The 23,641-nt window shown below is 38.4% G+C and overlaps 1 protein-coding gene and 1 non-coding gene across 2 annotated transcripts in view; both read right to left on the bottom strand.

Annotated features, from left to right (window-relative positions):
* Positions 1–23,641, bottom strand: part of TMTC2 (transmembrane O-mannosyltransferase targeting cadherins 2) — a 397,116-nt gene that overhangs the window by 88,183 nt on the left and 285,292 nt on the right. The window lies entirely within an intron of this gene.
* On the bottom strand, positions 6,217–6,319 carry LOC124502762 (U6 spliceosomal RNA). The gene has a single exon (XR_006960023.1). It is a non-coding gene; the product is annotated as a U6 spliceosomal RNA (small nuclear RNA).

Raw genomic sequence — 23,641 nt, 5'->3', positions numbered from 1 at the left:
TTGGCCTCAAGTCTTAGTTGCAAGAGGCACACACTGAACACATAACCCCATCAGCAGGCGGATTAGTCACAGAGCACTGTGGGCAAACAATTTCTCCAATTCTCATTGAAAGCTGGCCCAGAGACAACAAGCCTGGGTTTGAATCTTGCTGGTTCTACTTACTTAACTGTGTGAGTTTGAGTATCTTTTGTAACATCTCTTCTTCCTCATTTGGGAAAGTAAATGTAATACCAATCAATTTTGGAGGGTTGCTAAAAAAAAATAATCATAGGTCATATGGAAATAACTAGCTTCAGATCTGACATATAAAGCTCTGACATTTTTTGATTTTTCGTCCTTCTATTGTTTCAAAAGAATTCTTCCTTCCAGTTTCACTGCCATTATCTTGTTCCTAATTACCAAAATTCAAAAATGCTTTTCAGAATTTCATGTCATGATAGAAACTAAATTTCACAATTTTTCTATAAAATGCTTCTCATTCCTAACACTCTCCCTACCTCAAATAAAAGCCCCTCTCACCTCACATCTACCATAATACAGATTTCAGATGTCCTGACTCAATGAGCTTCATTTCACCAGGTTAATATTCCTTAAATTAAGCTGTCTTTGCTCAAAAATACTTTATTTTATTTAATTTTAGAGAGACACAGCAAGAGTGTGGGTGAGGGGCAGAGAGATAGAGAGAACCTTAATAAGCAGGCTCCACGCTCAGCACAAAGCCCAACATTGGGCTTGATCCCATGGCCCTGGGATTATGACCTGAGATGAAATCACAAGTTGGATGCTCAACCGACTGAGCCACCCAAGGAGCTTCTGCTCAAAAATATGTTAAAAGCTCCTACTTTCCATTCATTCTATTTAATAATCAGTTTAATGTCCGAAATCTTCCATAATGTAGCTCAAGTCTTCCTAGATAAATTCTTATACCTTATCAGGCCAATTTCCTCACGTCTTCCCTCAATTATTTCTTCCAGTCTATAATGTTGCTTATTTTTTTGCTTGCTCATATGCATTTTATGCTTCAAGACTTGACTGAAGCCTCACTTTTCTTTTTTTTTTTTTTTAATTTTTTTTTAACGTTTATTTATTTTTGAGACAGAGAGAGACAGAGCATGAACGGGGGGAGGGGCAGAGAGAGAGGGAGACACAGAATCAGAAACATGAAGCCTCACTTTTCTATAAAGCTTTCTGTGATGGCTCCAATGGCCAGTAATTTGCTCTTCTTTTAATTATGATGATATGATTATTTTTAAAAGAGTTATTACTACTGTGCTAGTTATACAACTTAAACCCTGGGATACTGGACCAAGTCCTATCATATATAAAGTGGCTGGAAAGTGGACATTTAATTTTTGCAAAATTGTAATTCTAGGTAAGTATTTAGAGTTTGGACATGACCACTCAGTCATACATACAAGTCAGTTAAAACAGCAAAAACCCAGTATATTGAAAAAAAAAAGAGCAACTGACAATGCAGAAGATTAGGAAGTCAAGGACATAAAGCAGAGCTAACAGAATTCTTGGTAAATATTCTTTCTTATTTTAACATCAGCACTTGGAATAGTCCTAGATTAGGTTAGGCACTTTGCAGTTAGTGTCGGTGCTGAGAAGTAACCAGTTGGACCTTGAGCAGCACGAAGGCTATGGGACCAGGAGAGCGCAAGCAGGATAAAAAGAGAGAACAGACATTTTCCTGGACAAGGGCTGCACCTATATCCCAGAATTAGGGCTTTGGACTGTCAGTATACTTACATTATATTTACATTAGTATATTATTTGTAACATTATACTGAGTATTAACAACATACACACAGATAATATTATCTAAACTCATGGAAAAATCATTCTCAGTCAGGACTAGGCCTTGTCAGGTCCTCTTCTAACTGGCAGCAATAAAATGTATACATGTTAGATAAATATTTAGTAAAGTTTATATAGCCTTTGTGGGATTATATACAGTATGGCATTCATTTTCACCTTATTTTGTTTTCTAATTAAACTGGATGCTACCACCACGGTTTAGAAGCAGGTGCCCACCCAAGAGGATGTACAAGGCAAGCAGCACCTCTTCTGATGGCTGATTAATACTTTTCCCAACTACAAAACATACAAATATGAAAATACATAAATATTTTTATATACATACATACCCTACCCCGAACATTCTTAACTCCCACTTAGAGCATGCAGGAATACTAGTATAAGAGAGAATTATACTATCATGGCTTTAGCTTGAATTATTTTAGTTTAAAAGGAAACCGTGCCACAAATTTTGTATATATATTTTTAGTAATAAATTAGCCATTATATCAATATCAACCACTCCCCATAAAGTGTGTCCTGATCCCTAGCTCAGAACTATTTTACTGAATTATACCAGAAAACATCAAGACTTGGCATTATTGCATCGCATTATAAATATAAATATATATTTAATATAAAATCTATTTAATATATAAAATAGTTTTATAAAATATATTATTTTATATTTAATATAAAAATATATTTAAATATATCGCAATATATTTATATATGAATATAATCAGTGTTATTAACCTTGTTCTATGAACAAACTATTCCCATAAGACTTCACCTGTCCTTCAATAGTCATCCAAATATATGATAAATATAATAACCAGTCAATAAATTAACAGGCTTTCACTATTGTCTTTATGTAACTTAACAGCTTATAGTTACCCCTTAGTTATTTAGTTCACATGTTCACACATTGTCACTAAAGTACAGAGTTGTGCACAAACCAGTAATTTTTCCATTTCACATCTGGAAACTTAACATGAACTATTGTCTATGAAACCATAAAAACAGAACAAGCCCAATTTCAACCAAATATTTATATTGTAACCAGGGACTATCTGTGTCTTCAGTGTTCATAAGAATACCAGTTGGAATAACACAAAAAACAAACCAGACAATTTCCCTCTAGTGTCCCTGTTTCTTCTTGAAAGGCTGCTGTAAGTTCAGTATGGAAGCTTCTTGCAGTTGTATATCTAGCAGCCATTTCCATAAATTTTAGTGTTTACTCTTTGAAGATGTTTGATAATTGTGAATGCTGGTCATTTTTCACAACCAATGAAATTCACATCTTCATTTCACATTCAATTGTCAACCTATATGGACAATACCTAAGAAAGGGAAGTAGCTAAAACAGGCCCAAAAGCTTGTGTAGCTTGGTAAACGTGTTGTTTAAACATGCATGTGGTTTGATGAGTGCAAAAAGTAACTAAAAAGATACTCTTGAAGGGTTAATTTGTGAAGACCATCATTTACAAATGGAAAGAGAATTATTTGATGTTCTATTTTAACACCACAGTGTTTATACATGAAGTGTCTTTAGGAAATAAAAGTGTTTCCTCCTCAAAATACAAAAAAAAAAAATCATTTAAAATGACTAGCACTTCAACTAACTTTTACAAATGAAGATGATTTATATCAAACCATTTAATTCTCATATCCCTCCAGGTCATTATATATTATCAACCAGAGCTAACTTTAGTTAGAAGCAAAGTAACAGGACAGGGGACGTGGTAACTTTCATGAAGAAATATTTCATCTCCGGGGCGCCTGGGTGGCGCAGTCGGTTAAGCGTCCGACTTCAGCCAGGTCACGATCTCGCGGTCCGTGAGTTCGAGCCCCGCGTCAGGCTCTGGGCTGATGGCTCAGAGCCTGGAGCCTGTTTCCGATTCTGTGTCTCCCTCTCTCTCTGCCCCTCCCCCGTTCATGCTCTGTCTCTCTCTGTCCAAAAAAAAATAAATGTTGAAAAAAAAATTTAAAAAAAAAAGAAATATTTCATCTCCATACTACTATAATATTTCCCCCATCAAAATATCAGACACCTAAAATTTGACCATGACATTTTTTTTTAGGGATGGAATAATATTTCTTCTGAAAAGCTTTAAAATACAATAGAATAAGACTGAAAAATGAATGTGGCTGAGTAGCTTACTGATACTAGTTTATGTTTTCCCTCCCTAAATTGTCCTCCAAGTCCCCCTTTCTATAAATGCCAGGCCTGTAGTGACCTCTTTTCCTAAACATCCCAAAGCAGAAGTTGCATGAATACACTTGGAATATTTTGTATAAGGCCTAAGCTCATTGAAAAATTATGTCAAATGACACTGAGGGAAGCTAGCAGTGACAGGGAGTGCCCCACAATGTTTAGGGGCAGCATATGGAGTGCATGGCAAGAACTCCACAGGGAAGGATGATCTGTGGTTTGCCTAGGCAAGGCTGGATCCCAGAACAAAAACTCCCAAACTGAGCAAACTTCCCTGAAACCAAATCCCAAGTTCTACTGCTGAGCCATCAGACTTCAAGTTAAAGGTATCAACTTAGGCCAACTCGAACAGGGCAGTCTCTTTCCCAGCTTTTTTGAACAGCATTGAGCCTCTCAGATTTACATGAACCTTTGGAAGGGGAAGAGGCCACAGGAACTAGCTGAAATTAAATGGCTGACCAAGTGGGATGAAAGACTGTAATGGACTGAATTTCATTCAAGTAAGATAAAGAAGTGGATTGTCCACATACAGCTGAGTCTCTAGACTGAAAGTCATATATATTATAGGAATAATAAGCACAAATAAGCAGTTTGCAAATACCAAAAAAGAATGGCTAAAATCCCTATAAAAACATGGTCAACTTACTCAATATTCAATTTACCTAAAAATACAAATTAATGCACTGAGATGTCATTATTCATCTATCAATGAAGTTTCCACAAAATAACAAATTCAATACTGCTGTGGATTCATAAAAAACAGGTACTCATTTAACACATAGAAAAAAAATAATAAAAATGTGGTAATACCTTCCTTGGGAGCAATTTGATAGGTATCAAAAGCTTTTAAATCATAGATATACTTTGGCCAAACAATTCTTTTTTTTTTTTTAATGTTTATTTATTTTGAGAGAGAGAGCAAGAGAGGGGATGAATGCACATGAGTTGGGGAGGGCAGAGAGAAAGAAAGGGAGGGAGAGAATCCCAGTCAGGCTCCATGCTGTCAGCCCAGCGCCCAAGACGGGACTTGATCCCACAAACTGAGAAGGTCATGATGTGAACTGAAATCAAGAGTCAGACACTCAACAGACTGAGCCACCCGGCACCTTTGGCCAAACGATTCTATTTCTAGGCATTGGTTCTAAGAAAATATAAATGCCAAGAAGCAGCTATTCATTTTCATTGCAGTACAGTTTACACAAACTCAATGTCCGTCAGCATGGACTTGGTTAAGCAAAGGTCAATGAAAGACTATGTAACTATTAAAATAATTTTGCAAAAACTTATGTAAACTATAATAGATCTCCATGACCCATTGCTAAATGAAATAAGCAGGTTGGAAATTGTATTTTATGTCTTAATTACATTTTTTTAAAAGTAGTCTTCATGCCCAGTGCAGAGCCCAATGCGGGGCTTGAACTCACGACCCTGAGATCACGACTTGAGCTGAGATCAAGAGCTGGATGCTTAACTGACTAAGCTACCCAGGCACCCCATCCCTTGGTATTTCAAGACTGAGGGGGAAAGAAGTACATATCTAGAGCAGACTGTTAAAAGGTAGTGATGTGTTCCTGTCCAACTCAATTGTCTTGAGAACACAGTAGAAATAAGCCTACTAAAAAAGGGTAAGAGATTCAGAGATGTGACATATCACTTCATAGAACTGCCATGAAACAGGTTCTGTTCCAGGTCTTGGTAATCAAGACAAAGTTTCTGCCCTCCTGCAGTTCATATTCTAGTGATGGAATGGATAGTTTTACACACCCAGAGGTGACACTGTCAGTTACTCTTAAGTACTTTGGTGAAAATTAATACATACTAAGGGAAGAGAACAATATACAAATGGGAGAAGGGTAGAATGATATTTGATAAATTGTTCCAGAAAGACCTTTGTGACATTTGAGAGGTGACCTAAGTAAAGGAGTAAGCGAACCATGCAAAGATTTAGGATGTTTAGAGTTAGGACTTAAAAAGAAAACCAATATGGCAGTAATGGGGTAATTTCCACCAAGAATCACAGGAAATGAGTGTGAGAGGCACAAAGGACCAGATTGTGTAGGGCCTAGGAGTCGTTTGGAATTAATTTTTCTTTTTTGGTAGTGAAAATCACAGCTTCAATACTGGATACCACATGTTGCTTTGATTCATATCATTTCCTTGGTGTTAATCAGCAAAGAGTCGATCAGACTCTGAGAACTTCAAAAAATATGGAACCCTTTACGAATTTGTGTGTAATCCTTACACAGAGTCCATGCTATTCCTTTCTGTATCAGTTCAATTTTAGTGTATGTGATGCTAAAACAAGTGCCAGAATTTTTGATTAGGAAGGAAAACCATGGACGAATTTACATAAAGATACAATGTGATCCAACTTACCTTTTTACAAAATCACTTTACATTTTGGGTGGAAAAGTGTAGGAGGCACAGGAGAGAAAACTGGGAGACTTCTTAGATGGTTAATACTCCGTGAAAAAGATTAGGGTCGGTTAAGAGTCAGACTTTGGCACAGGTCATGATCTCTCAGTTCACGAGTCTGAGCTCACTTTGGGCTGTCTGTGGTCAACACAGAATCCACTTCAGATCCTCTGGCTCCCTCACTCTCTGCCCCTCCCCCACTCGCATGTGAGCATGTGCTGTCAACAATTAATAAACATTAAAAAAAAAAAGACTAGGGTGAAAGTAGTGGAAGTGATAAGATGTGGTTAGCTCTGGAATCCGTAGAAGATAGATTGGGTATGGGTATAACCTAAAAACAGAAGTCAAAGCTTATTCCACATGTGTGACTTCTGGCACCTAAGTGAATGCATGTTGACTTATTCACATGGGAAAGGGTAGGTGTTGTTAGGAAAGTGAATGCACTGTGGAGTAATCAAGTTCTACTAGATTGAGGTGTTAGGGCAAGAGTACGGAGAACTAATTTAGGTAAGACTGGGCAGATAGGAGGCCGCAGACCAAGCATTGGCAAGGAGGGGAAAAAAAAAAAACCAGATATCTGGTACCCTGCATGATAAATAAAGGAAGAAAACCTGCAAGAATGCCAAGAAGGGAGGGAGGGAGGGAGGGAGGGAGGGAGGGAGGGAGGAAGGAGGAAGAAAAGAAAAAAGACAAAAATGAAAAATAACTTTTAGATTTCAATGCTTTCAACAAAAGAAAAAGTATATATTTTAAAATAACTTTAACTTGCTTTTCATAGATACTTAAAATAATTTTAAAAATTTAAACTATTTGTTGACAGCATTGACATTATGAGTAAAAAGTTAGATTTTAAGGTTCAAATACAAATAGCTAATTTCTGAAATATTATATAACTGAAGGTGTTTAGCTTACTCAGATTTCCTGTTACAAGTTTTCATTTCCTTTCTACATCTGTTCACTTGCATATTTTCCCTTCAAGCTTAAAGAGGTCATCCACACACACTGAAGTAACATTTCAGTGTGAGATAATTAATTTGATAGGATACAGCCACATCTTAAACTCCATCTGGGCAAATTCCTTAGTCTGTTACACTGCCTTGTTATACTAAGCTCAATGTCAAGTTAAAACCCACATATTACCATAATTTGTTCTCCATCTATAGTATTGGTTGATGAAAGGAATATTCAGATATTTTATTAAAATGTCTGATGAAGTTGTGGTGAAGTAAAAATTTTGTTTGAATCAAATTTATAACTACATTACAGATAAATATATCCAAACAATTTACTTTATTTAAAAAAAATTTTTAATGTCTATTTATTTATTTATTTATTTTCCAACGTTTATTTATTTTTGGGACAGAGAGAGACAGAGCATGAACGGGGGAGGGGCAGAGAGAGAGGGAGACACAGAATCGGAAACAGGCTCCAGGCTCTGAGCCATCAGCCCGGAGCCTGACGCGGGGCTCAAACTCCCGGACCGCGAGATCGTGACCTGGCTGAAGTCGGACGCCTAACCGACTGCGCCACCCAGGCGCCCCAATGTCTATTTATTTTTGAAGGAGAGAGTGACAGAGCATGAGCGGGGCAGAGCAGAGAGAGAGGGAGACACAGGATCCAAAGTAGGCTCCAGGCTCCAAGCTGTCAGCACAGAGCCCGATGTGGGGCTCGAACCCACGAACTGGCAGATCATGATCCGAGCCGAAGTTGGATGCGCAACAGACTGAGCCACCCACGCACTCCCAATTTACTTTAAAATGATGTGAACCATTTTAAATATTAAAACTGGCTATTTTTAGACTTTAGAGTAATGTGTGTAGGTTACCTTTAAATCACAAAAATAGAAAAAAAGTGTTTAAAATTTTTTTAGAAAGTATTTCGTTTTAAATTTTTTTGTAATTTTTTTTATGGTTTATTTATTTTTGAGAGACAGAGAGAGACAGAGTGTGAGCGGGGCAGGGGCAGAGAGAGAGAGAGAGAGACACAGAATCTGAAGGGGCTCTAGGCTCTGAGCTGTCAGCACAGAGCCCGACGCTGGGCTGGAACTCACAAGCTGTGACATTGTGACCTAAGCCAAAGTCGGACGCTTAACCGACTGAGCCACCCAGGCACTCCCAAATTTTTTGTTAATGTTTATTCATTCTTGAAAGAGACAAAGAGAGAGAGAGCACAAGCAGGGGAGGGGCAAGAGACAGAGAGGGAGACACGGAATCTGAAGTAGGTTCCAGGCTCTGAGCTATCAGCACAGAGCCCAGTGCAGGGCTTGAACCCCCAAACAATGGGAGCATGACCTGAGTTGAAGTCGGATGTTTAAGCGACTGAGCCACTCAGGCACTTCCAAAAATATCTGTTTTCAATTAAAATAATGAACTTTTAGCAATTCCTTAAATTTATTCATTGATTTTCTTAATTCAACAAATATGTATTGGGTACCTATCATGTACCTATCACTGTGTTAAGAATTGTGATGAAAATAGTGAAAAAATATAACCTTTGCCCTTGTGAATCTTCCAAAACAACAGTTGTTATAAGCATGACGAAAAACAAGGGGTGTGGAATATCATTGAGAACAGGTGATTTGACCTAGCCAAATACTCAGAAAAGGTGTTCAAAGGAACATTGCTCCTTTATTGCTCTTTGCTCTAAAAATGTGAAAGAGGTATATGATTAACTAGCTGAAGGGGAGAAAAAGTAGAGACACAGCAAAGGTAAAATCTCTGAGGCAGGAATACAAAACCACTGTGCAGAGCCTGGACGAGGGAGACAAGGATAAAAGGCGGGTCATGTGAAAAGTAGAGCACACCTGACTGGATAGGTTCCAAGAAGCAATGTGTCATTATCTGTTTTGTAAATATCACTCTGAGGGCAGCATGATTACTGGGTTGGAATGGGAACAGAAGGTATGGAGGCAGATTAGTCCAGGCTTTTACAAAAGAGTGATGGGGTTGCTAATGGAGATAAAGATTATTGGACTGACATGAGGGATATTTAGATAGTACAGACAAAATTACATGATGAATAGGAGAGAGAGGGTGATGGAGGGAGATGGAGGTAATAACAAGATGACCTCTAGGATCCTGATTGTGAAATCAAAACAAAAACAAACAAAAAAAACAAAAAACAAAATAACAATAACTTGTAAATAATGGAAGAACATTAGGATAAGGAAATAAGATTAGTTTTGAATGCAGTTGGTTAATAAGGCTGAACCCAAAGGGCTGACTGAAGGTAAGGTAAAACAGTAATTCAAGAAAATAGAAATAGTCAATTATGTCAAATGCTGAAAAATCATCCACTGGATTTAGTGACACAGAGATTACTGGTAACCTCAGTAAGGTGTGTTTCTATGAAACAATAGGTCTTGAAGCCAGAAGGAATTGAGGGAAGTGTGAGGGGTGGGGGTAAGGAAGTGGATACCACAATTATAGACAACTCCGTCAATGGCTGGCTGTGAAGGAGAGGGGAAGGGACAATGTCAGCAGAAGGGGAGGAGACACGCTGAGTGCTCTGAAAAAGAGCATAGAAATCAAAACATAAGTTACAATGAAGCGTAAAAATTAAGGCCTAAGTTTTTTCCCCTTGGTTTCCAAGTGAAAATTAGAAGGGAAAACAACCCCAATTAATTTTTAGATGTCTTAGATGACTTTCCTATTATGGTCTTGGTCAAATTAAATCTGTCCAGAATTCTTTAAACTGAGTCTTTTCCTTCAGGTGCTCTAACAACGATCGATTCCTACTTTTGTTGTGACACTCAACTTAAATATTCTAATTATCATCTCTTCTACTTGTAAACCACTTTAGGAGAATCGTTTGATCAACATTTAGCAAAGGGCCAGATACATAGTAGGTGGTCATAAATGCGTAAAAATGTTAAATGTCTTGGAAAAGCAAACAATAAAAACATTTTCTTTTGAGAGTGAGAGAAAGAGAGAGAGAGAGAGAAGGGCAGAGAGAGAAAGAGAATTCTGATGTGAGGCTTGGGCTCACCCGATGCAGAACTCGAACTCCTGAACTGTGAGACCATGACCTGAGCCAAAGTTGGATGCTTAACCAACTGATCCACCCAGGTGCCCCTAAAAACCCATTTCTCAAATGCATACTCTCATTGAGATTGTTGCTTTAGTCACACAAAGGCGCAGACTCCAGGGGGTAAATCTGATCATATGGTGAGGCATGAGTGATACCCAAAACGTCACCCCTACTGTCGTTATTGTCAACACCTCCATTAAACCAGAGGGGGGAAATCACAATTTTTATTAGCATTCTGTGGTCCATAAGATGGCACCAAAAGTTCATAAAAAATGGTTTCTAGCAGGAAACTACTAGGATGGATAAAGTGGTCAATGTGATTTGATCTCCATTTAGGGAATTCGTGCAACTGGAAAGCCCCTGAATGTTAGCTATTCTCAACCAGTCCAACCAGTCAGCTGCGCTGTTTGTGCAGCGAGTGCTTCTTGTTTGTCATGACCAGTTTCATGAGTTGGCCGGATCACTCCATCCCAAACTATTGAGCAACAGCATGAGAAGCGGCTCTGCGGATGGTCTCCCCCCACCCCCCCAGCAGGCCTTGGCTCACACAGCTGAGTAGACACACTTGCTGCAGAAGCTTAAATCCCATGGGGATGGTTAGGAACGCTGCGCTGTGAGAGTGGAAAGGCAGGAGCCTCAACAACAGCTGCTTTGCAGCTGGGTCACAAAGGAGAGCAAGAAATCCCTCGACACCATAAAAGGTAGCGGATGATGGGAAGGCAATCTCTGTGCCTCCATTTGTCACTGGCAGGGTGCCACTGGCTCTCAAATCCACATGCTCTCACAAGAGGATAAAGCCAGATGTAAATAACTCCCTAATTTTATACTTTTTTTTTGTATAAAGCTTCAGCAGTAAAAGATATAGAGAGTTATTTAATTTATTTAGAGGCAAAATTCTTGGATGATTTAAGTGGGGTGCTGACCAAAACAGGTTCATTTCCCTCTGTTGTCAGTCAGTCAAAGCACCTGGGTTAACAGAGCTCTATTGGTTACAGTTCCCCACTTAAAAAATGAAATTTGACGCAGGAATGTAATCATTGGTTAAAAATTCAGATTAAAGGACAGCTAATTTTTTTTTTTTTAGTTTATTTATTCATTTTGAGAGAGAGCACAGGGAAGGGGCAGAGAGAGGAAGGGAGGGAAGGAGGGTGGGAGGGGGAGGGGAAGGGGGAGGGGGACAGGAAGAAGAAGAGGGAGAGGGAGAGAGAGAAGCCCAAGCAGGATCTGTGCTGTCATGAACCGTGAGATCATGACCTGAGCCAAAACCAAGAGCTGGACGCTTAACCGACTGAGCTGCCCAGGTGCCCCAAGAACCACCAAATTCTTAATTCAAGCCATCCTCTTTTGCTTCCACCACTTTTCAATCTATGACAGGGAAGAGGTATAGACCGTTCTCCCCCAGAGCCAGTGAGCTGACACTGAGATTGTTGATAGCAGCTGAGACCTTAAATCAACTGTAGTTTATTTTACGCACTAAATCAATGAAAATCAATGGAGTTGGGATAAACGATCCATTTATCTTCATCTGAGAGTACTTTCAAGGTAAAGATGCCTCTCAAAGGTAGAATATACTAGAAAGATTCCTACACCATCCAGGCCACATGTATATTGGAAGTGTATGCTGTATGAGTAAAGAACTCTGGTTTGCCTGAAACTACCCTGTCTATGCCCACTGTTCCAGAATAAAAATAAAAGCACCCTCCTTCCTGGTTTGGAGAAATATTCTGCAGTTAACCTCATTCTTGGTTACCTCTCACAAGTGTTCACCTAAATTAGAAGAGTCAAACTATGGCTTTTCTAGCACTGCCATGACCCACCAGATGAAACTTCCAGGCTCCATTAGCAGCATCAGTGAGGTCTCACTGTGACCTCAGCTTTCCATCCCTCAACGCACTCCTAACAAAGAGGGCATTAATAAAGATATCCTTCCACAGCACAAGACCATGGGCTATTTGTCAAGCATAATTAAGTTTCCATTCATCTCTGCTTCCCAAAACACATTTTTCAAGTAGTCAGTTGTCTCAGCACATAACAATTCTACTCTTAGAGGTTATACAATAAGAACAGAAACATTACAGAGCGGCTCACTATGTGCCAGGCACCATGCCAAGCACTTTCTGTGTATTGCCAAACTACATCTGAGATACTATTATTATCTGTTTTATAAAATAGGAAACTGAGGCACAGAGAGGTTAAGTACCTTGCCCAAGGTGCAAATGCTACATTTGTCAGGGCTGGGGTTCAAACAGAGACAATCTGGCTGCAAAGTTTGTGTCATTATATTATAATCTTGGTCCCAAAGTTTACCACCAAGAATCATGATGCTGCTTAAAGATGAGCTCTACAGAGTAGCTGTCCACCCATCCATCCCTTCCTCATCATGTATTTACAGAGTGCCTACCATATTCCTGGCATTGTGCCAGGCACTGGAAACATGAAGATAAATGATCACTCCTGCTTTTAGAAACTGAGTAATACCGTGGTGACTCTGGAAGCAGGTCCTCATCAATTGCAAGATAATACTTAAAAGGGCTCTTGTTAGACATATGCTTGGTACATAAGGAGAAAACAGAAACCAAGACATCTATTCTGCCCGCGTGAGTCAGGGGAGGTCTCAGAAAGGAGGTGGCATACTTCAGCTGGCTCACAGATGGAGGGAAGGCTGGCCAGGCACCAAGACAACTATCTGCTCAGTCCAAGTGTTGGTGGCTTAAAAGTTCTCTTTACAAGATCCAAATTAAGAAAATTATTTAGAAAGTCAGCCTAATGGAGAATTTTCTCCTTACTCTACCATCAAAGGACCTGTAACTTACAAAGGTTAAGTTGACATCAACCAACTCAGAACACATCTGTATGGTAAAATAAGGTTATTCAACAACAAAACTTAGCAAATATCTACTTTCTGGCAGCCTAACGATTCTTGAGCCAACTCCTGAGTAATAATTTTCTGTGACTTACAAAAAATGACATCACAAAAACAGCATCATTTAGTAAGCAACACTCATTCACTTGAACTTCTAGAGTGTGAAGTAGCCAAAGGTAGTACATATAAGATTAAAGGAATCTTTAAACTAGGTGGAAAGGGGAAAATACACGTGCACACACACACACACACACACGCAGCAAATGGTCAGAGGCTGGCATATTACCAGCAGAACGAGTTTGTATGTATAAATGCGCATGACAAGCATATCGCCGAACTGGCTCGTTCCCAAGTCCTAGCAGTCCAGTGTGCTGACACATACACACATGGGTTTTGGCATTATTACAAAATAAAATTCTCTTTCTCTCTTACAGTCAGAGAATATGTGTAAAATCACAAGAAAATATGGGCCACTAATAGGAAAACTTGACTACAGAGGTGACACGGAGATGGAGAACAGAATGTCTGAATTTCTTTGCCTCCGGATAGACAATTTAATAGTAGTTCGGCTCGGGGCTCAATTATCACTGTCAACATCTCAGACCCTCTTGACTTGGGTAGGAAAAATGTATGATGAAGGCTGCACAGAGCTCATTAAGCATCAACCTCCTGAATTGTCTTCATCACATTCTGAAGGTTAACATTTGAGTTGGCAAGTTTATCTGCGAGACCCAAGAGGGACTGATTTGACACACCCCGTCCTAAGGGCATTTTTGACAAAGCTATGCAAAGGTATACACGAGGGCAGTGTATTCAGCTTGACACCATTCCTTGTACAACTGCCACACACACAGAGGTGGCCTTGGAAGAAACACACTGACCTGCTCAAATGTTCAAAATGGAATACATGTGCACTTTGGGGGTATGGGTGCCTTGTCACGAACACACAAACACGGTACTTTGAAGAGTTGGGGAAAAATATAAGCTATTTTTATTTTAAAATAAGCATAGATGTATTATATAATGGTGCCTGGCTGGCTCAGTTGGTAGAGCATGTGACTCCTGACCTTGGGGTGATGAGTTCAAGCCCCACACTGGGCATGGAGCTTACTTAAAAAGAGAGAGAGAGTGGGGCGCCTGGGTGGCTCAGTCAGTTGAGCGGCCGACTTCGGCTCAGGTCATGATCTCGCAGTCCGTGAGTTCGAGCCCCGCGTCAGGCTCTGTGCTGACAGCTCGGAGCCTGCAGCCTGTTTCGGATTCCGTGTCTCCCTCTCTCTGACCCTCCTCCGTTCATGCTCTGTCTCTCTCTGTCTCAAAAATAAATAAACGTTAAAAAAATTAAAGAGAGAGAGAGAGAGAGAGAGAGAGAGAAGCTCTGGCATAGAAAGAAAGATACAGGCTTGGTAATCACATAGATCTGAGTGTGAACACCTCAAGAGTAATCCCTGAGTAACTGGGCTATTTGGACAAGTTGTTTAAAGTGTCCAGAAATTCAGTACCTCGCAGGACTAACAATGATACCTCCTGATAAGGTCTATAACTGAGACAGATCACGCAAAGCTCTTACAACAGCGCATGGTACATAGTAAGTGATCAACACATGTTAGCTATTATGATGTTTGTGTAATAGAAACAGCAGTAGCTACTGTTCAGTATCTTAAAAGGATTAAGTGAACTAAAATCTATTTTAAAAAGCACAGCAACACATCATAAGCACGCAAAGAAAAACTTGGTTCTCTTCTTAACTAGAACTTTTTTTGGTTCAAAGGTAAGTCATGGAAGTAGATGATTCTTTTCCAAGTATTTTAAATAGTATTCTGGTAACACACCCACATGAAGAACTCTGTGATTCAAAATACTGTTATCAACCAAATTGTTCCTTGTTCTGAAATGTCTTAGAATGTCATAGGCAAAATTTACCTTTTGAGTTCAGAGAATTTGAAGAAAAGACAAAACAGGGAGAATACCAAAGCTCAAAACTGAAGTAAAAATAACTTATGACCACTTTTGGTAAAACTGGGAAACCCATATAAATACTGGTGACAGTTTAAGACTACATTTCCCCTCATCCAGAAATAAGTATTTTCCAGAAAGTCCACTTTCTCTTTGAAATCCTGGCATGACTTGACAAGCTCAGGTTGGTATTTGGCGTGGTTCAATCTGCTACCAATGTTAGAATAATAATAAGATAGTAGGAGAATTATAATTGAATCTTACGATTTCAGTATTCAGATACCTGGTATCTGATGGAAGCAAAATTTTAGTTGATCAAAATACAATTCTATTCATACCTGTCCTATTATTTCACACTACTTTTTCAAAGTAAATGGCTATAGATTTCCATGTTAATATTTCATTTTTTTTATGTTTATTTATTTTTGAGACAGAGCATGAGCAGGGGAGAGGCAGAGAGAGGGAGACACAGAATCCAAAGCAGGCTCCAGGCTCTGAGCTGTCAGCACAGAACCCAACATGGGGCTCGAATCTATGAACTGTGAGATCATGATCTGAGCCCAAGTCAGACGCTTAACTGACTGAGCCACCCAGGCACCCCAATATTTCTTTGTTTTTAAAAACAAGCAAGGAGGGGAACCTGGGTGGCTCAGTCGGTTGAGCGTCTGACTTCGGCTCAGGTCATGATCTTGCGGTTTGTGAGTTCAAGTCCTGCGTTGGGTTCTGTGCTGACAGCTCGGAGCCTGGAGCCTGCTTCGGATTCTGTGTCTCCTTCTCATTCTGCCACTCCCCTGTTCATTCTCTCTCTCTCTCTCTCTCTCTCTCTCTCAAAAATACATAAACATTAAAAAAAAATTTTAAACAAGCAATGAAATAAGACGTTCTGGATAGGCAATGGATAGGAAAGTAATAGGAAGTACAGAAAATACCCATAGAAGACATTATTTTCAGCAGATAGCTTTGGTCCTGAAGGATAAGCAAGGAACAGAGTAGAAAAGGTAGTTCGGGTTGTTGTTAGACTAACGAGATTAATGATCAAACGAAGTTAGAGGAGCAGGAAAACTATATACTATGTGCCTATACAAGGGGCACTTACAATAAATCACATTATCTTTAATGTTTTATATGACAGGACATATTTTTTTTCAGGGATAGTGACTATTTTCAATGTTGGTGGCTTATAAGAATAATACAAATCCATTCATTTTACAGATATTTGGATACCTACAATAACATTTTTAAAAATTCCTCATGAGGCACCTGGGTGGCTTAGCTGGTTGAACTTCTAAGTTCAGGTCAGGTCACGATCTATTGCATGGTTCATGAGTTCAAGTCCCACATTGGGCTTTGCGCTGACAGTGTGGAGCCTGCTTCAGATTCTCTGTCAGCTTCTCTCTTCGCCCCTCGCCTACTCACTTTCTCTCTCTCTCTCCTCTCTCTCTCTCAAAAATAAGCAAACATTAAAAAAAAAGTTTAAGCCCTTAGAGTTCTAAATAAAGATTAACTTTTAAAAGTTTTTAAATGTTTAATTATTTTTGAGAGAGAGCACGTGTGCACATGAGAATATGAGGGGCAAAGAGAGAGGAAGGGGGAGGTTTTACACTGCAAACAGCAGAGAGCCTGACACTCGAACTCTCAAACCATGAGATCATGACCTGAGCCAAAGTTGGATGCTCACCTAGGAGCCCCCTAAATAAAGATTTCTCAAATGTCCTTTAATACAGTAGTTATTTTAATATTTTTTCCAAATTGAGTGAGATTATGTTAATTGGAAGTTATTACTTTCTAAGATCACAAATGAACTTCATGAGGCGCCTGGGTGGCTCAGTCGGTTAAGCCTCGGACTTCAGCTCAGGTCATGATCTCCCAGTTTGTGAGTTCGAGCCTCATGTCAGGCTCTGTGCTGACAGCTCAGAGCCTGGAGCCTGCTTCGGAGTCTATGTCTCCCCCTCACTCTGCCCCTCCTCAGCACTTGTTCTGTCTCTCTGTCTCTCTCAGTAATAAACATTAAAAAAAGATTTTTTTAAAATAAATGAACAAACTGAGGGTTATTGGAGGGGTTGTAGGAGGGGGGATGGGCTAAATGGGTAAGGAGCACTAAGGGATCTACCCCTGAAATCACTGTTGCACTACCTACTAACTAATTTGGATGTATATTTTAAAAAATAAAAAATAAAATTAAAAAAAACAGGAAAAAAATGAACTTCAGCAAAACTATAGCAAAAGCATAAAAAGAAAAGCTTGCTTCTCCTATAATCGCCATTAGTGTAAATTCAATTTAATCACTTTCAGTAGGGAATTGTTCATATTGCTCACCATCCTATCAAACTGATATGTCAAGCTGATTCTTCAAGTAAAATATATAAATATTATGATAATTTCTATAAAAGATAATACTATTCCTGGCTGCCATACATTGTACTTAAAAAAAAAAAAAAAAAGGAACAGAGGATTATCTGTATTCTGTTATACCTGTCAGAAGAACACATATTCATTATCATCACTACACTGTTCACGAAATTCTACAAGTTCCCTCTGAAATGAGTGATATATAAGCACTTAGCTGAGATTAGATTTTAAGGCTATCAGAGCAAAATATGTATCCAGAAGATCACATTCCACTATGTTATCAAATGGAACAAAAAGAATATATTAAATTTTGCATTTTTTCATTCCCATCTTTCAATAATGATCAAGATTTCTATATTCATAGGAATACTGTAGTGTTTTTACTGAGACAAAAGGAAGAAAAATTATTTCATATGACAAAAGATTGTTTTCCATCTATTTGACCCTTTAAATTCACTCTTTAATCCCTTTTTAATGTTGAGGATCTTTGACATTTTTAAGCAACAGAATGAAACAAAAAATATAAATTCTCATACTTTTTACTTACTTTAACCTACTTCAACCATCAAGTTTTTCCTTTATAATTACTTATATAAACCACACTGTTGCAATTTATCCTTTCAAATTTTTATTCTTCCTTCTTTTGCCCTTTCTTCCACCATGCAACACTGAAAAAACTTATTTATTCAACAGTTATTGCTGTACAAAATCCTCCCTTAGCATCTTAAAAAATAAGAAAGCCTGAGCTGATGCCCTAATGTAGCTGTCATTCTAGTGGGGAAGACAGACAGGAAAGCAGTTAATAAGAATAGAAGGTGATGGACCTACTATCATGGGAGCACAGCTAACGGAAGAATTGAGTTGATAGGAAAGGGTCGTAATGTGCAGTCAGTGCTTTGCCCTGACAGAACGTGTGTGTGAACCCTGTTTCAGAGTCATTTTATTTACATTCATTCAATAAATATTTATTGAATAGCCATATGCTAAACACCAAGCCAGTAAGAGTAATGAAGAGACAGAGTCCCTACTCTGACTGCCTAAAAAACAAACAAAACAAATAATAGTGTTATATCAGTATTTATTAGATATTCATGTACTCATGCAATAAAAACTCTGGAAGAGAAGCACTAAGGCTGTCTGGAAGATTCTATTTTATGAAAGGCAGTGTTAAAGTCGAGACTGGATGGATGGGTAGGACTTTGCCAACTGGAGACAGGAAAAAGATATCCCAGGCTACAGCAGCAGTGTATTTGGGAAAGACAAAGAATGAACAGATGTAACACACTTAAGGAGTTATCAGAAGTTTAACATTGTAGGGGTAATGGCTGATGAGACCCAACAAGAAAGGCAGCAGCCAAATAATAAACAATGTTCTATGTCACACAAAGACATAAAGATTTTACTGAATAAGAGTCATTCTATTGTTCTTTCTGCTAATGGTTACCATTTACTGAGTCCTTATAATATGCATGAGAGTCAGTGTTCTAAATGCTTTTATATATTCATATAGACTCATTTAACTTTTTAAAAATTTTTTTTTATTTATTTTTGACAGACAGAGAGAAACTGAGCATGAGCTGGGGAGGGCAGAGAGAGAGGGAGACACAGAATCCGAAGCAGGCTCCAGGCTCTGAGCTGTCAGCACAGAGCCCGACGTGGGGCTCGAACTCACAAACTGCGAGATCATGGCCTGAGCTGAAGTTGGACGCTTAACCGACTGAGCCACCCAGGCGCCCCATAGACTCATTTAACTTCTGACCAACCTCTCAACAAGGAAATCTTTTTGCTTTCATTATACATATAAGTAGAATGAGATACCAAGAAGTTAAATAACTTGACCAAGATCACAGAACTAGTAAGTGGTAGAATACTCCACGTGATCCAGAGTCAGTATTCATAGAAGTGCATCCGCTCTAATGTGATGGAGTGGTAACGGAGAAGAGAGGCAAGCTTCATCTTCAAATAAATTTTTCTAAATATCTGTTTCTATAATTTTGAAATATTAAGAAAATATCTACTGAGTATTTGCTACATACAATATACCATAGGAAAACAAAAATATATAACACATCCCATAACAACCTGTGATTCCCAATATACTCACACATAGATATAGATATGGACTCAGAATGAGATAAAGAAACAGAACAGACACAGAGAGAGTCTTAGCTGAGATCTGCTTATCAGACACAGAAGCCCCTGGAACCATAAACTGGTAGGCACACTTAATTTTGAAGACTTACTGGAGGCTGAGTGCGAACTAGCTTGCAAGTGAGAGATTCCCAAAGGTCACAGTCCTTGATGGGCTCCCAACCTTTCATGGTCTTTAACTCCAGGAACCCGATGCGGTTTGCATACTGAAGAACCAAAAAAGATCCTCTCCTGTGAGGGCAGGGGAAGGAGAGTAATCCTTGTGAAATACACCCAGAGCCTTCTCATTAACAAAAGCCTTCCTGTCCAGAGTGAGAGATTTTACCAGAGCCTTTTCCAAGAGCTGTGGAGGAAGGGCAATCTTCTTATTCATATTCTTCCCCACTTTTTGTTTCATGGGAAGTGGTGAAAGGGGAGTAGCTACATAAGCAGAGAAACTTGTGAAGGTCATGGGACAGAGACATGGGCCAAATGAAAGACTGAGATTTAATTGAATGATTACACAACACCGCCCCCGCATCTTACCTTACCACCATCACAAAAGGGCTCTAGTACAATAATACTGGATTATGCGTGAAATGCTGCAAGGCACAGAGTCTGTCATAGAAATGGTACTAAAGATAGCCTAACACCAATAGAAAAGATAAAAAAAAGCAAGGACCTGAGAAAAATTTAAAGCCTCCAGTTCCAACAGCTAAGAAAATACTAAACTATGCTGAACTACTAGCTAGATTAACATAAATCCTCACATTAGAGGCCTATTAATTTGAATTCCCATTACAAATTCAACATGTCTGGCATTCAACAACAACAAAAAAAAAGACAAGGCATGCCAAAAGGAAAGAAAAACACAGTCCGAAAAGACAAAGCAAGCGTCAGAACCAGACTCAGATGTTAGAATATGAAACAGATGGAATTGTCAGAAAGGGAACTTAAAATAACTATGATTAATATGTTAACAACTCTAATGGAAAAAGTAGACAACATGCAAGAACAGATGCATAACGTAAGCAAAGAGAAAGAAATTCTAAGAAAGAATTAAAAGGAGATGCTAGAAATCATAACAGAAATGGAGAATACATTTGAGATCAGTCAGCACAGCCAAGGAAAGAATGAATTAGTTCGAGGATAGGTCAACATAAACCTCTGAAACTGAAATGCATCACTGCATGAAAATGGATGAAAAGTATACAAGGACTGTGGGAAAACTTCGAAATATGTAACATATGAGTAACAGCAATATCAAAAGGGGAAGAAAGAGAACAGAGCTGAAGAAATATTTAAAATAATAATGATGAAGAACTTTCCAAAATTAATGACAGACACCAAACCACAGATTCAGAAAACTCAGAGAATACTGAGCAAGATGAATTCCAAAATTAATAAGTGTTGGTACATTATATCCAAACTGTGGAAAACCGAAGACAAAGAGAAAATCTTGAAAGAAATCAGGGAAGAAAACACACACATAAACACTTTACATATGGAGAAACTAAATTAAGAATTACATTGGCCTTCTCATCAGAAACCATCAAGTAAGAATAGAGTGAAATATTCAAAATGTTGAGAGAAAAGGAAACCACACACCTAGAATTTTATATTACGTAAAATTATCCTTATAAAGTGAAGCAGAAATACCTTCTAGGCAAAACCCAAAGGAATTCACATGCTCATCTAAATTGATATAGGAAAAGCATTTCACAAAATTCAATACCCTTTCATGATAAAAATACTCAAAAAACTAGTATGAAAAAAATACATCAAGATAATGGTCATATGTGAAACATTCATAGCTAACATCACCCTCAACAGTGAAAAACAGAGCTTTTCCTCTAAGATCAGGGAAAAGACAAGGATGCCCACTCTGACCATTTTTATTCAACATAGTAGTTGAATTGGAAGTCTTTGCCAGAACAATTAGGTAAGAAAAATTAAAAACAAAGCAACAACAACAAAGACAAAAAACAAAAACAGGGATCCAAAATGGAAAGAAAAAGGTAAACTATCTGTGTTAGCAAATTACATGATTTTATATGCAGGAAACACTAGACTCCAACAAAAACTGTGAGAACTAACACATTCAGGTAAGTTGCAGGATACAAAATTAACATGCAAAAATCAGGTGTCTTTTATTTTTTTAATTTTTTATTGCCTTTTCATTTTATTTTGAGAGAGAGAGAGCATGTGTGAGCACAAGCAGGGGAAGGTCAGAGGGAGAGGGAGCAGGAGAATCTTAAGCAGGCTCCATGCTTGGCACAGAGCCCAAGGTAAGGCTGGATCTCTGACTGAGCGACCCTGGTGCCCCAGGTGTCTTTTTATATGCTAATGATAAATAACCCCAAAATAAAACTAAGAACACAATCCCATTTACAACAGCATCTAAAAGAACACTTAGGAATAAACTTCACCTAGGAAGGAAAAGCCTTGGACACTAAACACTACAAAATACTGGTGAAATTAATTAAAGAAAACAGAAATAAAGGAAAGCCATTTTGTGTCCATGGCTTAGAATACTTAATACTGTTGATCTTATTAAAATGTCCATACTACCCAACACAATCTTCAGATTCAATGCAACCCCGATCAAAACCCAAATGGCATTTTTTGGGGGGGGGGGAGTGCAGAGAGAAAAAAAAAACTTCCTAAAATTTATTTGAAATCTCAAAGATCCCCAAATAGGCAAAACAATCTTGACATAGACAAACAAAGCTACAGACCTCAGACTTCCTGATTTTAAAAGATATTAAAAACCTACAATAATAAAAACTGTGGGCATGGGCATAAAGATAGGCCTATAGACAGTGGAACAAAAATGAGAGCCCAGAAATAAACCCTGATGTATATGGCCAAAGCTATGCAATTGAAGAAAGGATATTCTCTTCAACAAATGGTGGGGGTGGGGGGAACTGGATATCCATGTGCAAAACAAAGAATTTAGATTCTTACCTTCCACCATATACAAAAATTAACTCAAAATGGATTAAAAACCTAAACATAAGACTTGAAACTATAAAATTTGTAGAATAAAACTTAAGAGAAAAGCTTTATGACAGTGGATTTGGCAATAATTTCTTGGATATGACACCAAAAGAACAGGCAACAAAAGTAAAAATAGACAAACGGGACCGTATCAAATTTAAACAACTTCTGTGTGGCTAAAGAAAAAATTAACAAAATGAAAAGGCATCCTATGAAATGGGAGAAAATATCTGCAAACCATGTATCTGATAAGGGGATAATATCAAGAATATATAAATAACTCCTCTAAGTCATCAACACCAACAGCCAAAAACAATCTGATTAAAAATGGGCAAAGGACTTGGATAGACATTGCTCTAAGGAAGGTAAACAAATATCCAACAAGCATATAAAAAGATGCACAACATCACTAATCATTACAGAAATGCCAATCACAACCTCAGTAAGATGTTACTTCACACCTATTAGGTTGGCCACTATAGAAACAAAACAAAACAAAACAGAAAATAACAAGTGTTAATGAGAATGTAGAGAAGCTGGAAGCCTTGTATACTCTTAGTGGGAATGCAAAATGGTACAGCTGCTATGGAAAACAGTTACAGAGGTTCCTCAAAAATAAAATTATCACATGATCCAGCAATCTCACTTGTGGCTTTATATCCAAAAACATTGAAAATAGGATCTTTTTTTTAATGTTTATTTTTGAGAGAAAGAGAGCAAGCAGTAGAGGGGCAGAAAGAGGGGGACAGAGGATCCAAAGCAGGCTCTGTGCTGATAGCAGTGAGCCCAATGTGAGGCTTGAACTCAGAAACCAGGAGATCATGACCTGAACTGAAGCTGGACACTCAACCAATAGAGCCAATCAGGTGCGCCAGAAACAGGATCTT

The sequence above is a fragment of the Lynx rufus genome, unplaced genomic scaffold (genome assembly GCF_022079265.1).
Source record: "Lynx rufus isolate CCGP_SWC_20201006 ecotype Redwood Valley unplaced genomic scaffold, mLynRuf1.p SCAF_7, whole genome shotgun sequence".
In the NCBI taxonomy this organism is placed as follows: Eukaryota; Metazoa; Chordata; class Mammalia; order Carnivora; family Felidae; genus Lynx; species Lynx rufus.
Note: the sequence above shows the minus strand (reverse complement) of the source record. Positions and strands in the feature narration are given on the sequence as shown.